This window comes from Moschus berezovskii, chromosome 25 (assembly GCF_049115385.1).
Source record: "Moschus berezovskii isolate FMDL1 chromosome 25, NW_MosBer_1.0, whole genome shotgun sequence".
Lineage (NCBI taxonomy): Eukaryota > Metazoa > Chordata > Mammalia > Artiodactyla > Moschidae > Moschus > Moschus berezovskii.
Window position 1 is genome coordinate 1,234,349 of NC_142484.1, and position 17,296 is coordinate 1,251,644.

The 17,296-nt window shown below is 50.5% G+C and overlaps 1 protein-coding gene across 3 annotated transcripts in view; it reads left to right on the forward strand.

The window, feature by feature from the left end:
* The window catches only part of LOC129548625 (uncharacterized), a 171,931-nt gene that overhangs the window by 20,315 nt on the left and 134,320 nt on the right, over window positions 1-17,296 (forward strand). For all 3 annotated transcript variants that reach the window (XR_016036406.1, XR_008684358.2, XM_088832327.1), the window contains exons 2-3: window positions 14,251-16,686; window positions 16,999-17,175. The gene's annotated coding sequence lies outside the window, so the exon portion shown is untranslated. The remainder of the gene's footprint in view (window positions 1-14,250; window positions 16,687-16,998; window positions 17,176-17,296) is intronic.

A 17,296-nucleotide genomic window follows, 5' to 3' on the forward strand; every position in this document is an offset into this window, starting at 1 on the left:
AACTTAGAGGAACTGAAAAATGGAGGAGTATACTATGTTTGCATGGCATCCCGATTCGATGGACATGAGTTTGAGCAAGCTCCGGGAGTTGAGTTGGTGATGGACAGGGAATTCTGGCGTGCTGCAGTCCATGGGGTGGCAAAGATTCGGACACGATGTAGCCACTGAACTGAACTGATACTATGTTTTGGGGTGGAAAGAATTAACATTATAAAATGTTAATTTCCCCATATTATGTCCCATATTCAGTTCAGTTCCAATAGAAGTCCCAGAAGGATTTAATTTCGAAATTTCTGCGTAGATCTAAAACTTCTGTGTAAAGTGGATGAGTAACTGAGGCAGTTATGAATAACGGGCGTGAGGGAGCCCTCCGGCAGACGTGAGGGCGTTCTCAAACTCTCAGACGCTGAAGGTTTGCTGCCGGCACCGGAACAGGTAAATAGATGAAGGGACGGGAGAGGAGCCCAGAAACGACTGTGCGTTGGAAAACCCTAGTTTTTAAGTCTTGAGCACTCACGGACTCTGATGTCTCCACACACCTTATGGCTGTTGGAAACAGTGCTGCTGTGAACACTGGGATGCATGTATCTTTTCAAATTCATGTTTTTTGTTTCTTTCAGATACAGGCTCAGGAGTGGAAGTGCTGGGTCATATGGTAGTTCTAGCTTTGGTTTTTTGAGAAGCCTCTGTACTGTTTTCCACAGAGGCTGCACCGATTTGCATTCCCACCAGCAGTGTGCAAGGGCTCCTTTTTCTCCACTTCCTCACCAGCTTTTGTTACCTGTCTCCTCTCTGGTGATGGCCATGCTGACCTGTGGGAGCTGCTGTCTCGCTGTGGTTGTGACTTTCGTCTCCCTGATCGTTGCTGATGGTGAGCATCTTTTCATGTGCCAGTTGCCCATCTGCATTTCCTCTTTGCAAAACTGTCTATTCAGTTCTTCTGCCCTTTTTAAAAATTGGGTTATTTTTCTTTTTGATGTTGAGTTGTGTGACCTGATTATGTGTGTTAGATGTTAACTCCTTATCTGCCACATCATTTGCAAATATTTTCTCGCTTTCAGTAGGTTGTCTGTTCATTTTGTTGATGGTTGCCTTTGTTGTGCAAGAGCCTATAAGTTGAACTAGGTCCCATTTGTTAATTTTTGTTCTTATTGCCTTTACTGTAAGAGATGGATCCAAAAAATATTGCTGTGATTAATGTCAGAGTGTTCTGCTTGTGCCTTCCTCTAAGGGTTTTATAGTATCTGCTCTTATATTTAGGTCTTTAATCCACTTGGAGTTTATTTTTGTATATGATGTTAAAGAATGTTCTAATTTCATTCTTATACTGGTAGCTGTCCAGTTTTTCCATCTGCACTTATTGAAGAGACTGTCTTTTCGCCATGGTATATTCTTGCCCCTTTGTCATAGATTAATTGACTCTGTGTGCATGGGTTCATGGGGCTTCCCTGGTGGCTCACTGGTAAAGAGTCTGCCTGCGATGCAGGAGACCTGGGTTTGATCCCTGGGTTGGAAGATCCCCTGGAGGAGGGCGTGGCAACCCACTGCGGTACTGTTGCCTAGAGAATTTCATGGAGCGAGGAGCCTGGCGGGCCGCAGTCCATGGGGTCACAGAGTCGGACACGACTGAGCGCCTAAGCGGCAGCAGCATGGGTTTATTTCTGGGCTCTCTACCCTGTCTCATTGATCTGTGTGTTGGGCTTTTGAAAATTGTAAAGCGCTATAGAATTTGAAGGTTTTTTCACTCAATAATTTATAAAAGGTGGAATGTGGCTTGCTGGTCAGGGGATCCTGGTGTTTTACACCTCCTCTGCCCAACCGTGGCTGGCTCTGTGGTCTTTCTGAGGACCAGCATTCCTGTCCTGGGACCTGGGAGGAGAAGGAGGTGGGAGGGTGGGCATCTTTTACCCAACTGGGTACACGAACCACTTCCCTACTCCAATGGGTGTCAGCGCCCAGGACTGGCTGCCCATCAGGACCTCCTGGGTGGACCCCCCCCCACTGCCTCTCCCCCAGGGCTGAGCCCTCTTGTCCTGGAAGCAGAGAAGTGAGGCTACTTGGGGGCTGCTGGGAAGACAGAAACTAGTATATGGTTTGTGAACATGTGGGCATCCCAGCACGATTCTTGGACCCAGAGCACATTTACAAAGAAGCTGCTAATCGTTACCACCCAGGAAACAGGGAGAAAGGAAGGCACTCAACAGTTGGCGTCGGCGATGGGAGATGTTTACTAGAGGGAAGCCAGTGTTAGTTTTATAAGCAGAGGGAGCCGGAGGAGCAGGAAGGAAGGGAGGACGCTCTCGCAGGGAGCAGAGGGCGCAGGGAAGGAGGGTCCTTAGCCATCACTCAGAACGTGGACCTGGCCTTGCAGGGTCCCAGCTGGCCCAGGAAGAGCAGAAAGTGACCCACACATGACTCAGAAGGACCACCTGATTCTAAGGAGATGCTTCTCCTGTGACCAGAAATACACATCTCCCTAGAGAGGAGGGTAAAGACAGGCCCCAGTGTTGAGCCCGGAGGGAGATGTGTGTGTGAGCGAGGAGGAAGGGAGGCTGTGAGTAAATCAGGGAGGATGTGTGGAAGGGAGCCGGTGCAGGAAAACCGTACGAGTGTAAGAGTCCAAACGTGAGGAAGCCAAGGCTGGGGGCAGAGCCTCAGATCTTGCGCTGACAGCAAATGGGGACACAGCAGCTGGACTGGGAGCAGCAGGGTCTGCAGCAGCTGGACTGGGAGCAGCCACAGGAGCCACACCCGCCTTTGCCACAGCTGGAGCAAGAACAGGCTGGCACACAGCGGCAGACAGGCACACAGCAACTGGAGCCGCAGCCCCCACAGCTGGAGCCACAGCCCCCCTTAGACCCCCCACACGAGCCACAGCCCCCTTTGCCACAGCTGGAGCAAGAACAGGCTGGCACACAGCGGCAGACAGGCACACAGCAACTGGAGCCGCAGCCCCCACAGCTGGAGCCACAGCCCCCCTTAGACCCCCCACACGAGCCACAGCCCCCTTTGCCACAGCTGGAACAAGAACAGGCTGGCACACAGCGGCACACGGGCACACAGCAGCTGGAGCCACAGCCCCCCTTGGAGCCCCCACATGAGCCACAGCCCCCCTTGGAGCCTCCACATGAGCCACAGCCTCCCTTAGACCCCCCACATGAGCCACAGCCCCCCTTGGAGCCCCCACACGAGCCGCAGCCCTCTTTGCCACAGCTGGAGCAGGAGCAGGCTGGCACACAGCAGCACACGGGTTTGCAGCAGCAGACGGGCACACAGCAGCTGGAGCCGCAGCCCCCACAGCTGGAGCCGCAGCCCCCACAGCTGGAGCCACAGCCTCGGGAACAGCCAGAGCAACCCATGGTTCTGGAGGGTTGAGGGTGGAGCAGGTCAGAGGAGCAGGTGGAGAGAGAGCAGGTGCTGAGTGTGGGGCCTCCGGGACCGGGAGCCTCTATATACCTGCAGGGTCAGGTGAGATGCTGGGCACATGCTCACTTCCTTGTGACTGTTTTATGATTTTTCTAGCCCTGTTTTCCCTTTTGCTTCTGCCTCCTCCCGGCTTAGGAGGAAGCACCACTTTCTTTGTCTCCTCTTCGTCCTCTCGCCCGTTTTCTTGCTCTTTCCTGTATTTAGGACCTCAGGCTTCAGCGCTTCCCCAGGGGCTCCAGGGCACTGGTCACCTGGCCTCTCTGCTGACCTCAGGTGACCTACAGGTGGCAGCGTCCACTCAGGCGCTGTTACCTTTGCTGTGTTGGCTTCTCCCTGACAGTGTTAATCTTACAAGAGTAGAGTTTAAAGATCATTCTTGGTCTTTACTGGAAACAGTTAAAAAAAAATAGAGAAGAAAGCAGATTGCCTGTAATCCTGTCATCTGAAGATAGCTCTTTTTGGTTTCTAGGCATGAACAAGTATGTCGGTAGTTTTGCCTCTTTCTACCAGAGTCTCTGTCAGTTCTCTGGGGACACCCTTTCCTTTAATATCCAAATAAGAAGGATCTAGCCCCAGTCCCCTCATCTGACTCACTGGTAAATGGCCTGATGCTGGGAAAGACTGAGGGCAAGAGGAGAAGGGGGCGACGGAGGGGAGATGGGAGGATGGCATCACCGACTCAGTGGACGTGAGTTTGAGCAAACTCAGGAGACAGTGATGGACAGGGGACTCAGAGGATGGGGAACTCAGGAGACAGGGAACTCAGAAGACAGGGAACTCGGAAGGACGGGGAACTCGGAAGGATGGGGAACTCGGAAGACAGGGAAGGTGTTGTGCTGCAGTCCATGGGGTCGCAAGAGTCAGACACGACTGAGCGACTGAACCCCCCACCATCCTGGTATTAGAAGGTATCCCCTTTCCCTCCCTGAATGCTTTTGCCCTTCCTGAGGTTTCTCAGGTCCTGTTCTTCCCCTCTCCGCTCTAACCGTCCCCTCCTGAGGCTGCTTCTTTCGGCTGCTGGTCCTCCCAGCCTTGCTCCGTGGGAGGAAGAGAGGTTCCCCTCTAGTCACCAAGCCATTGCTGATTCAAGGGCACTGGCTGGGGGGATGGTTGTAAGCCCTGAAGAGGGCATAAGAGGATTACTCTACTGAAAGGGAGACGAGCCTGCACCCAGGTGTCAGTACTCCTGGATCCACTTGGGCGCCAGCTCCTGCTCGCGCCCCCAACCCAGCTGCCCTTGGCTGGGCATCCTCTCTTTTCATGAGAATTCCCTGCCTTCTTTCCTGCCCTTCTTTCAGTCTCGACCTCTGATTCTGTCCCGAGAAGGAACCCTGCAAATTACATGGTGCTGTCGCTGAAGATGTACCCTTCTCCTCGTGAAGTTTGCCTTCTGCTTGATTACACAGTCAGGCTCCCTCACGAGTCTGCAGCACCCAGATTTGTGCTCCTATCTCAGGGCTTCTTAGTGTACAGTCGGATAGTGAGCTCTACACCTGTGGCTTTGACTAGATTTCCTGGTACTGAACCGTCCTTGCGTGCCTGGGAGAAACCCATGTTGGTCATACTGTCTGTTTAGTTTGGTACACTGTTGGGTCGTATTGGTTAATATTTAGAAAATTTGCATCTCTATTCAGAAATAAAATTTGGAGGGGATTCTAGGAAGATGGCAGCTTAAATACATAGCACGCCTCCTCTGTTGTCACCTTTGGTTCCAACCCACGTGTCTTTCAAGCGCAGCGGGCAGGGAGGTCGTGAATGGGGTTGTGGATGAAGTGTCAGCTTTCCGTGAAACTCTGGACTTGAAGAGGACTTGGAAAGAGTCAGGACGCTGGCCTGGGGAAATATTGGCATGCAGTGGGTCTGGAGGGAGACTTGGATCCTTGTCGACAGTCACTGGTCACATAGATGGGAGTTTGTTTCTAGGCTCTCAATTCTGCTCCATTGGTCTGTGTGTCTGTCTTTATGTGGACCCCAGAGGACCCCAGAGCAGAGTGGGCGTCAGGTCGCATGTCCTCATTCTCTGTCCCCAAGGGTAAGAAAAACGGAAGCGTGAGCCCCTCTACTTCTGGAAGAACGGTGGGAACTCCGGGGAGCAGAGTGGGTTCCTCCTGACACGCTGGTGGGGATCCAACCTTTGTCTTGTGCTGCCTAACGGTCCCCAGGGCCAGAGCCCAGCATGCCTTCCACGTCCTGTGAGAATGCAGCCCGCACAGGTGTGCTAGCGGATGGCGCGGACTCCCCAGGGCAGCAGGAGGCCTGGGGTCACACTTAAGGGGCGATGGAACTGGAGGACTGGGCACTGGCTCCCAGTGAAACGGAGCTTCTGCTGTGGAGGCCTGACAAGGAAGCGACCACAAAAATGAACAGTAGCTCAGGGGAGTCAGATGCACACCCAAAGATTTAATAACGTGTAATAGGCTTTATTTTTCTGGGACAGTTTTAGTTGAACAGAAAAAATGGAGTAAAAAAATACAGAGTATTCCCACATACACCCTTTATTTCCATCCACACGATTTCCCATTTTTTTAAAAACATTTTCCATTAGTGTGGTACATTGGTTGCAGTTGATCAGGCAGTACTGATCTATCATTGTCTAACCAAAGTCCATATTTTATTTATTCATTTGTGGCTGTGTCGGTCTGAGTTGCAGCGTGGGGGCTCAGTAGTTGTGGGCTCAAGGGCTCTCTAGCTGTGGCACACGGGCTTAGTTGCCCCTTAGCATGTGGGATCTTAGTTCCCCGACCAGATATTGGACCCGTGTGCCCTGCATTGGAAGCTTGGACTCTCAGCCACTGGACAGCCAGGGAGGGTCCCATCATCTCCTTTAGAGTTCACTCTTCGTGTCGTATGTTCTGTGGGCGCTGAGAAGAGTGTGAGGACACGGCATCATGATTGTGTCACACAGAATAGCAGCTTCTCTGCCCCCAATTTAGTCCCCGGGTCTCCTCACCGTCACCCACCCCACAACCCTGATCTGTTTACTGCCTCCACAGCTTCGCCTTTCCCAGAGTGTTGTGTGGTTGGAGTCATTCGGGGTTTGAGCCTTTCAGATTGGCTTCTTTCATTTAGTAGCATGCTTTTAAGGTTCCTCTCTGTCTTTTCCTGCCTCGATAGATCATTTCTGTTTTTAGCGCTGAATAATGTTCCCTTTTCTGGATGAACTGCAGCTTATTTATCCACTCACCTAATTTTGGGTCACTGTTAGTAATACTGCTGAGAACATCCATGTGCGGGTCTTTATGTGGACACGTTTCCCACTTCTTTGGGTAAGTACCAAGGAATGTGACTGTTGAATAGTAGGGTGTGAGCATGTTTAATTTTTTGAGAAACTGCGCAAGTGGCTGCATCACTTTGCATTCCCACCAGAGTGTCTGTGGTGGCATCTCCTTGTCACTGACATTTGCCAGTCCTGAATGATCCACGACACGGGCTTGTTTTCATGTGCTGATTTGTCATCTGATGTGTCCTTTCAGATCTTTTGCACACTTTTAAATTGAGTTGTTCGTTTTCTTTCATCAAGTTTAAGAATTCTTTGTGTATTTTGGATACCGGTCATGTATCTGAGACGTGCTTTGGAAAGATTTTTAACTTCTACCCCAGGCTGTGGCTTGTCTTTTCATTCTCTTAACAGTGCTTTTGCAGAGCAGATATTTTTAATTTTAACGAAGTGCAGCTTATCATTTTTTATGGATCACATGTTTGGTGTGTCTAAGAAGTCCTCACTGAACCCAAGGTCACCAGATCTTCTCCGATTATCTTTTAGAAACAGGCATGTGTGCGTTTATCGTTGACTGCCCTGGGCCTCCGTTGCTGTGCACGGGCTTCTTCACTTCAGCGGACACTCTCTCACTGCGGCGGCTTCTCTTGGCACCTCGCTGTGGTTTTGGTTTAGATCTCCCTGGTAACTGATGACGCTGCAGGCCTTTCCATGTGCTTGTTGCCCATTTCTAGATCTTCTTCAGATAAATATCTGTTGAGATCATTTGCCCACTTTTCCACTGGGTTATCTGTCTCTTTATTTTGGAGTTGTAAGAATTCTTAATATATTCTGGTTACTAGGCCCTTAACAGATATTTGGAGAAGGAAATGGCAACCCACTCCAGTATTCTTGCCTGGAAAATCCCATGGACTGAGAAGGCTGGTGGCTACAGTCCCTGGGGTCGCACAGTCGGACATGACTGAGCAACTTCACTTTTACTTTCCCTTAACAGATACGTGATCTGTAAATGTTTTTCCCATTCTGCTGGTTGTCTTTTCACTTTTTTGGTCATGTCCTTTGATACACAAACGTCAGAGCTCCAGTGAAGTGCGCTTTACCCTTCTCTTCTGCTGCTTGTGTTTCAGTGTCCTGCCTAGGAAACCGTTGCTATATTCAAGGTGGTGAACACTTACCCCACTGTCATCTAAGAGTGTGGTGGTCCAGTCTTCTCCGCATCATTTATTTATTTTTTTTCCTTTTTGGCTGTGCTGCTCAGCTTGTTGGATCTTGGTTCCCCAACCAGGGATTGAACCTGGGTCCTTGGCAGTGAAAGCATGGAGCCCCTCAGCACCGCTTGTTGAAGGACTATCCTTTCCTCGTTGCTCTGGGCACCCTTGTCAACAGCCCCTGGTCACAGACGAAGGTTTGTTTCCCGGCTCTCGAGTCTCTTCCGTTGGTCTGTACGCCTGTCCTCCTGCGGGTGCCACACCGTCCTGATGGCAAGAGCCTTGCAGTAAGGTTTGGAATCGGGAAATGCGATTCTCTTTTTAAACTGTTTTTAAATTATGTTTTTAAACTATGTTTCTCTTTTTAAGGGCTGTTTTGCCTGTTTTGGGTCCCTTGAGTTCCCATATGCATGTTAAGATCAACTTGTCAGTTTCTACAAAGAGGCCAGCTGGGATTTTGATGGCGGTTTCATTGAATCTGTAGACCAGTTTGGGAAGTGTTGCCATCTCAAGGTTGTTAAATCTTGTGATACATGAAGGTTGTATTTGTCAGCCTGAGCTGCCTCAACAGAGTACCATAGACGCATGGCTTAAACAAAAGAAATTCGTTTTCTCACAGTTCTGGAGGCTGGAGTTCGAATCAACAGGCTGGGCGACTCAGCTTCTGGTGAGGCTTTCCCTTCGGGTTGCTAACGGCCGCCTTCGCACTCTGCTTTCCACGCGGTCTTTCCTTAGGACGTGTGTGCACAGGGGTGGGGGGAGGCAGACAGAGAGGCAGGGAGAGGGGTCTCTGCTCTCTCTCCTCGTAAAGACCCCCCTCCTAGGAGTTTCCTAAGGAGCATTATTCGTACAGGATGAAGGCCCACCCTCGTGACCTCACTTAACCTTAATGACCTCCTTACAGGCCCCACCTCCAAATACAGCCAAACCGGGGGTTAGGGCTTCAACGTAGACTTTTAGAGGCACATAAACACGGCAAACACGTGATGTTTTTTCATTTACTTGGATCTTCTTTAGTTTCTTTCCATAATGTTTTGTCATCTGCAGAACATCAGTTTCACACTCCCTTTGTTAAATTTACTCTGAAGTATTTTATTCTTTGTGAAACTACGGAATTACATTCTTAATTTGATTGTTCATTACAAATGAATAGACTTACAATCAAGGTTTGCATGTTGACCTTGTCCTCTGAAAAGCTGCTGGGGTCATCTATCAGTTCTAAGATCTATAGTCATTAGCAGCTCTTACAAATTCACAGGTACAATACAAGCAATCCAGTAGAAAATAGGCAGTTATCTGAAGAGCAAATTGTTGTGTTCAGTTGCGTCCAGCTCTTTGTGACCCCATGGATGGGAGCCCACCAGGTGTCCCTGTCCTTTACTGTCTCCCAGAGTTTGTGCAAATTCATGTCCATTGAGTCGGTGATGCCATCTAACCGTTTTATCCTCTGCCGCCCCCAGTGAAAAGTAGATCAAATTCCTTGGTAGTCATATAAAAGCAAATCAAAGTGAGAGTGAGTTATTTTATGTCTACCAGTTGGGGAAAATTTAGCAAGAATAATAGCACCTGTTTTTGGTGAATTTGAAGAAGATGGTGCCCTTATACGCTTTTTCTGGGAATATAAATTGTTACAGTTTCCTTTTCTTGAAAACAACAGCTAAAACAATTAGGTAAAATCAGTATAATTTGCCTTGAAATTGCTAACAATAAAAGCAAATGTAAACACACACATAGATGCTTTCTGTTTAGATTAGCATTGGCCAAAAAATACCACCCAATCAGAAGCCAAAAATAATGCCCTTTAAGGAGATTAGATGAGCCCCACCAGTTGGATGGGAGAAATTTCCGAGGCTTCGGTCAGTGACAAATGCGTTGCTGTTCGGTCAGTAAGTCGTATCCGACTCTCTGTGACCCCGTGGACTGCAGTTTGTTAGGCTTCCCCGTCCTTCACCGTCTCCCGGAGTTTGTTCAAACTCACATCCATCGCGTCACTGATGCCATCCAACCATCTCGTCCTCTGTCGCCCCCTTCTCCTCCTGCCTTCAATCTTTCCCAGCATCAGGGTCTTTTCCAGTGAGTCGGCTCTTCGCATCAGGTGGCCTAAGTACCGAAGCTTCAGCTTCAGCACGTAGTTGCAGATACTGAGCAGAAGAGCATCCTGTTTTGCTACAGACAGTACAGAATGTCTGCGGTGTGTATTTTGGGTGTGTCCCTGAGGCTGGGGTGGCATGGTGGTTGGGTGGGGTCGGGGGAGAGGTAGGAGGCTGGCCAAGAAGATGACAATAGAGAAGTGAGTCCAGGGTGGAAACTATGCCTGTCTAGGTGTGAAGACATAAAGAGCCAGGCAGACCTTCATCCACTTCCCAGGACGGGCATCCATGATAATACGTGTTATTGGAAAAAATCAGGTTGCTTAGAAAGTAATGTGAATAGCGTAATTCTAGCTGGTTTATGCAGAGGGTAGTTAAAATGCGTGCACGGGTGCCTAGTCACTAAGTCGTGTCTGACTCTTTGTGACACCATGAACTGTAGCCCTCCAGGCTCCTCTGTTGGTGGGATTTTCCAGGCAAGAATGACTGGTTGCCATTTCCTCTTCCAGGGATCTTCCTGGTCCAGGGATCGAACCCTGGTCTCTTGCATCTCCTGCATTGGTAGGCAGGTTCTTTACCACTGAGCCACCTGGGTGGCCCACGAGTTAAAATGCAGCCGTCAACAATGTTTGATTTGAGAGCTTGTGTGTGCTTTTCTGTGACTGTCCGCGGGGTATTTTCCTATTTCAAAGTGGATGCACCAACAAATCACATTATTGGAGAGGCTTTCTCATCAGGGGATCATGTCCTATTAGGACCAAGAGAGTGGCCCTAAGGGTTCTGGATTTCATGGGTCTGTGGAATTTTACAAAATGGTCCTAGGGAGCGACTTACTGTTGGCAGCTTTTATTTCTGCCATCGAGGACATGGAAAAGTGCCCATCACTGAAACCAGTGTCAGGTATCACCTCGATCATGAGCAAAGATAGAAACTCAGTGGCAAGGTTAGCTCTTTGCATTTAGTTTCCTTCTTCTTTTTGACCACTTGGCATGTGGAATCTTAAGTTTCCTGATCAGGGATTGGATCCATGCCCCCCCCCAATTTTAAATTAATTTAAAATATTTATTAAAAAGAAAAGAAAATGGGCCCATAAAGACCACCCTGTCCTGGTGGCTGTCTGTCCATGGTTCCAAAGTCAGCCATGGACCTTTAGGACACAGGATAGGGGATATACTGGGATGTTGTTTCCCACTGGCCCCCAAATATAGAACGCTTACACTAATCTGGCTTTCAGCTTTTGCCCGAACCCCCGTCTGCTTTATTGGAAGTGTTGTCTTAGCCAGTGGACCACCAGGGAAGTCACTGTATTGCACCACTTCAACTTCATGAAAAATGAGATTTTTCCTCATTTTTTTTTTTTTTTTGTGGGTGGGGAGAGTTTTGTCATAAACCCAAACCTTCCTATCTCCTGCTGGCCTTGGGATGCGTCACTGCTCTAGTCTGAGGGGGAGGAGGGCTGCCGCCCACATCTGTGTCCCCAAGTGCCCGTAGGGCCTCCATGTGACATCTGGGCTCCGCACTGTGATGTGTGGCCCCGGTGATGGTCGCCCTGCCAGCTTTCCCTCCAGTCTCCACAGTGCCATCTCAGTGCCCAGCATAACCTGCAGGCTGGTCATGCTCTTCCTGTCTGCTTCTCTTGACTGGACAGTCAAGATCTTGACAGCAGGTCCTTTACACTGTTTGCTGCCATTTCCTGAGTCAGAACAGGGCCTGGTACCCAGCAGGTGCTGTGTAAGTGCACATGGAGCCAACGAGGGCTGGCAGCCTCTGAGAACCAGAGATGTTTCTCTTCTGAGGGACCGTGAATTCCGATGTCTAGTTCCTTCCTTTAGGAATTATTTAGAAGATCTGGATCATTTCTTTTATCTTTTATGTGTTATTTTAAACCATATCTTTGAATCAACAAGACGTGAAATTAAAAGACACTTGCTCCTTGGAAGAAAAGCTATGAAAAGCCTAGACAGCATATTAAAAAGCAGAGATATTACTTTGCCGACAAAGGTCCATATAGTCAAGGCTATGGTTTTTCCAGCAGTCATGTACGGATGTGAGAGCTGGACCATAAAGAAGGCTGAGCACTGAAGAACTGATTCTTTCAAACTGTGGTGTTGGAGGAGACTCCTAACAGTCTCTTGGACTGCAAGGAGATCAAACCAGTCAATCCTAAAGGAAATCAACCTTGAATATTCATTGGAAGGACTGATACTGAAGCTGAAGCTCCAATACTTTGGCCACCTGGTATGAGGAGCCGACTCACTGGAAAAAACCCTAAGGCTGGGAAAGATTGAGAGCAGGAGGAGAAGGGGATGACAGAGGATGAGATGGCTGGATGGCATCTCTGACTCAATGGATGTGAGTTTGAGCAAGCTCCAGGAAGCCTGGCGTGCTGCAGTTCATGGGGTCACAAAGACTTGGACACGACTTAGTGGCTGAGCAACAACAAAATAAATGTGTAGTTTAAAGAGGCTCACAAGATAAGCTCAGAGTCTCATAAGAGGCTGGTCCTGACCACGCCAGAGCAGGACAGAGCCTCAGCCGAGCGTTGAAACAGAAGCGTTACTAAGGTCCCGAGGGCGCAGAAGCTGAGAGAAGGCCATGTCCTGGCGCGTCCTTCCTGGCACCAGAGCCATCCTTTCAGGTGGCAAGGATGCACAGGTGTCCGTGCCCTCTGCCGGGTGCCCACCTGGGGATGGGAAACTTACATCACCGGGTCACACTGGCTGTACTTGCAGGCACCGCCCAAGTTCTCGCTTCTGTAAATAATAATCTGACTCATAGCCTTATCGTGTGTTTCTGGGGAATAACCAGGAATTGTCCCTTGGGACACATTCTGAGAAAACGCATCTCTCAAAAAGGGAATTTGAGTTCAGCATGTGTAAATGTCATGAGGCTTCACCAGTTTCACTCCCACTGGTGTTTCTACGGTGTTTCGTCTACAGAGCAAGTGAAACAGAGCCACAGTGAGCCCAGCTGGTGTTGGAGGACGAGTTTATTCAGGGCTTCTTCAGGGTCGGGAGCAGACCTTGGGCAGAGGACAGAGAGAGCAGGTGCTGGAGAGCCAGGCCCAGGCAGGAGGGGAGACGGGCTGGGGGTCCTGAACCCGCACAGCTCGGGCATTAGTGGTAAGGAGGTGATGGGACGTGGGCAGGTCTCTGGCAGCAACAGCACTAGGTGGGGTCAGTGAGGAAAGTGGGGGGTGTTTCTGGCTCAGACCTGGGTAAGTGGCAGATGCAAGAGCAGAGGTGAGGCTGAAAGGCTGGGGAGGGGCTCCAGGTGGGGAGGGAGCGCGAGGTGGCCCTGCAGCACCGTCAGCACCCAGAGTCTCAGGTGGCGCCTTTCCGGATGAAGACGCACGAGGCTCTGCGTTCCGAGGATACCAGGGGTCTCACTGGTCACGGCCATGGGAGCTCAGATTGGAGTCACTGGTGGGGAGTTCAAGGTCACAGCTTCAGATCTTGCACTGACAGCAAATGGGGACACAGCAGCTGGACTGGGAGCAGCAGGGTCTGCAGCAGCTGGACTGGGAGCAGCAAACAGGGACACAGCAGCTGGACTGGGAGCAGCAGGGTCTGCAGCAGCTGGACTGGGAGCAGCAGGGTTTGCAGCAGCTGGACTGGGAGCAACAGGGTTTGCAGCAGCTGGACTGGGAGCAGCAGGGTTTGCAGCAGCTGGACTGGGAGCAGCAAATAGGGACACAGCAGCTGGACTGGGAGCAGCCACATGAGCCACAGCCCCCCTTGGAGCCCCCACAGGAGCCACAGCCCCCCTTACACCCCCCACATGAGCCACAGCCCCCCTTGGAGCCCCCACAGGAGCCACAGCCCCCCTTACACCCCCCACAGGAGCCACAGCCCCCCTTGGAGCCCCCACATGAGCCACAGCCCCCCTTGGAGCCCCCACACGAGCCATAGCCCCCTCTGCCACAGCTGGAGCAGGAGCAGGCTGGCACACAGCAGCAGACGGGCACACAGCAGCTGGAGCCGCAGCCCCCACAGCTGGAGCCGCAGCCTCCGGAACAGCCAGAGCAGCCCATGGTTCTGATGGGTTGAGGGTGGAGCTGGTCAGAGGAGCAGGTGGAGGGAGAGCAGGTGCTCAGTGTGGGGCCTCCGGGGCCCGGAGCCTCTATATACCTGCCGGGGCAGGTGGATCACGTGCTGACTTCCTGCTCCTACTTCCTGTGTGTGCCGTGTCTCCAGGGCACACGAGTGAGGGAGTGCGCACGCGCTGCTTGTCCCTGGCCTCATTGGCTCTGTCCACCACCTCCTTCCCCATGTTTCTAAATTTGATCTCCTGCCATTTTGTTTTGCAGTTATTAATGGAAAGAACTTTCCAGAATTTGTGGCTTTGCTGGAATTTTCTAGAATGCCATATGTGCTGTTCACAGGTGTGTGCTGCTCTCTCTACGGGGCCCCAAACAAAGCCCAGACCCCCACTTACCTGCAGGTGCCTTTGCGCTCCTGCTGTCCCAAGAAGGTGTTTGTTACAAAACCAAACTTGATCCCGCTTGCCCAACACACAGCAAAGCCAGTCTGCTGACACTGGGTTGTCCTGGAAAGCAGTGCAGTGTCTATTGCAGGCGCCAAGCAAGAACTGGCAGCTCAAGTTAAAAAGACCTGAACTCCCGTGGCTTTCAGAGAAGGGCCTTTTTTTTTTTTTCCAAATCACATTTATCTATTTATGGCCATGGCTTGCAGGATCTCAGTTCTCCAACCAGGGATTGAACCCACGCCCTCAGCAGTGAAAGCACGGAGTCCTCACCACTGGACTGTCGGAATTTCCAGGGGGAAGGTCTTTAACGACAGTGTGGGGGAGAGGGTCGCAGGGTGGGTGACTAGCTCGCGCACAGTTCTCAGAGAGGCAGTAGGGTGAAGAAATAGGGCGATGCTCCGAGTCTCAGACACCACCCTTCTGGTCCCAGCTGTGCCTGTGGGCAGCCTTCAGTTCACTTCTTTCACCTGGTGGGGGTTTCAGAATCGGCTCCAGGATGTGGCTCACAATATTACCTCCAGCTGTTGAGGAGGAAGTAGTTTATGGCTAAACTATTATTACTGTGTCTTGCTTGACTGTTTGCCTTTGCTTCTCCTTTTTTTGCTTCTCTGATTTGCCCTTTGGAACTCCAGGAAGGCCTCGGAGGCTAGAACTTTTCTACAAACAAGAGGCGGGGAACACGGGTGGGAGGTCTGTCCCTGGGAGTTGTTATCATTGATTATTTTGGATTTTCTACACATATGATCATGTCATCAAGGACAGTTTCATTTCTTCCTTCCCAATCTGTATGCCTTTTATTTCCTTTTCATGTCTTAGTGCGGTAGCGAGGGCTTCTAGCGTGGTGCTGGAAAGCGGTGGGGAGAGGGGAGTGCATTTTCCCCTTGTTTCTGATCTTAGTGGGGAGGCTTTGAGTTTCTTCCCATCAGGTGTGACATTACCTGTAGCTTTTTGTAGGTGTTCTTTATCAATTTGAGGAAGTTTCTTTCTATTTCTAATTTCCTGAGAGCAGATCATTGGCAATCACCGTCAGACAGAGTGAAGTTTGTATAGATCACATAAAGGCCCATTTTAGGCACGTAATTTGCAAACATTTTTTTCCAATCTGTGTTCTCTCTTCACTTTCATAGTGATATTCTTTGACGCACAAATGTTTTTAATTTTGACGAAGTCCAATTTATCCATTTTCCCCCATGGCTTTGCTTTTTGTGTCATATCTAAGAATCCTTTGCCAAACCCAAGATCGTGAAGACTTACACCTATGTTTTCTTTTAAGATGTCCATAGTCGTAGCACTTAAATTTGGGTCTGGGGTCTAATTCTGAGGTTGATTTGTTTGCTGATGGCCGCCTTGGGTCTCAGCTGTGGCCTGGGAGCTGCTCTCCAGTGGCGGCGTGTGGGCTTAGTGTCCACGGCTTGTGGGATCGTGGTCTGCAGGGGTGGAGCCTCTGCACCTTTCATTGAAAGGTGGTTTCTTAACCACTGGACGACCGGGGAAGTCTCTCTTGGGTCTGTTTCTAGTTAACTGTTGTGTGTGGTGTGAATAAGGCCACGTGGTCTCCAGCTGTCCCAGTGCCAAGGCTGAAAGACTCTTTTTCCCTGTTAGACAGACCCCTCCCCACAAGGCGGGAATGTTTGGCTGATGGTGCTCACCAGTGAATGATGCTGGGTGGTGGTCATCAGCCTTGCCCCTGGAACACACCAGTCCTGTCTGCAGAGTCCCCCGACACCACTGCCCTTCTGGCGACGGGCTGTGCAATCTCTGTGTTTCCTGCCAGGGCTCTAGGCCTGGGGCTCTCTGGTGCCCTGCAAGCGTTTCCCTAACTGTGAGCTTATGGGAGACAAGATTGACTCGCAAAAGGTTTCAGGCTGTGTCCCAACTTTTCTTGGTGTTGACAACGCCAGCAGTCCTGAACGGGCAGCATGGTCGGAAAACTGAACGTAGGGGCAAGCTCTTTCCTGAGGCCTGTGGTTCTATATCTGACAAAATGAGGCAAGCGATTTTCCCCTGACATCCAACGCTGGACTTGGTATGACCTGTTCTTTAAAACTTTATTTGCAATTGGAGTATAATTGCGTTACCGTTATATGGTTTCTGCCATGTAACGTGACTCAGCCACAGGTGTCGGAGAAGGAAATGGCACCCCACTCCAGTGTCCTTGCCTGGAGAATCCCAGGAACAGGGGAGCCTGGTGGGAGGCCGTCTCTGGGGTCGCACAGAGTCAGACACGACTGAAGTGACTTAGCAGCAGCAGCCACAGGTATGCTCTGTCCCCTCCCTCTTGGTCCCCTCCAACCCCACCCACCCCTCTCGGTCATTGAAGAGCACTGAGCCGGGCTCCCTGTGCTGTGCTGCAGCCCCCCACTGGCTGTCTGCCTTACACATGCAGTGTGTGTGTTTCAATGCTGTTCCCTCAGTTCACCCACCCCCCCTCCCCCACTGTACCCGCAAGTCTGTTCTTCATGCCTGCGTCTCTGTTACCGCCCTGCCAGTAGGGTCATTCATCAGTACCGTTGTCTAGGTTCCATGTACGTGTTTTTCTCCTTCTGACTTACTTCACTGTGTATCCCAGGCTCCAGGTTCGTCCACCTCACGAGAACGGACTCAGATTCGCTCCTCGTTAGAGCTGAGTCATCCTCCACTGTGTATATGCGCCAGCGCTTCTCTACGCGCTCATCCTTCTGTCAATGGGCATCTAGGCTACTTCCGGGTCCCGGCTGTTGTGGACAGTGCTGCAGCAAACACCGGGGTACGTGTGTCTTTTTCAAATTACGGTTTTCTCGGGGTGTACGCCCGGTAGTGGGATTGCTGGGTCGTACAGCAGCTTCAGTCATACTCTTTTTTGAAATCTCCGTACAGTTCTCCGTAGT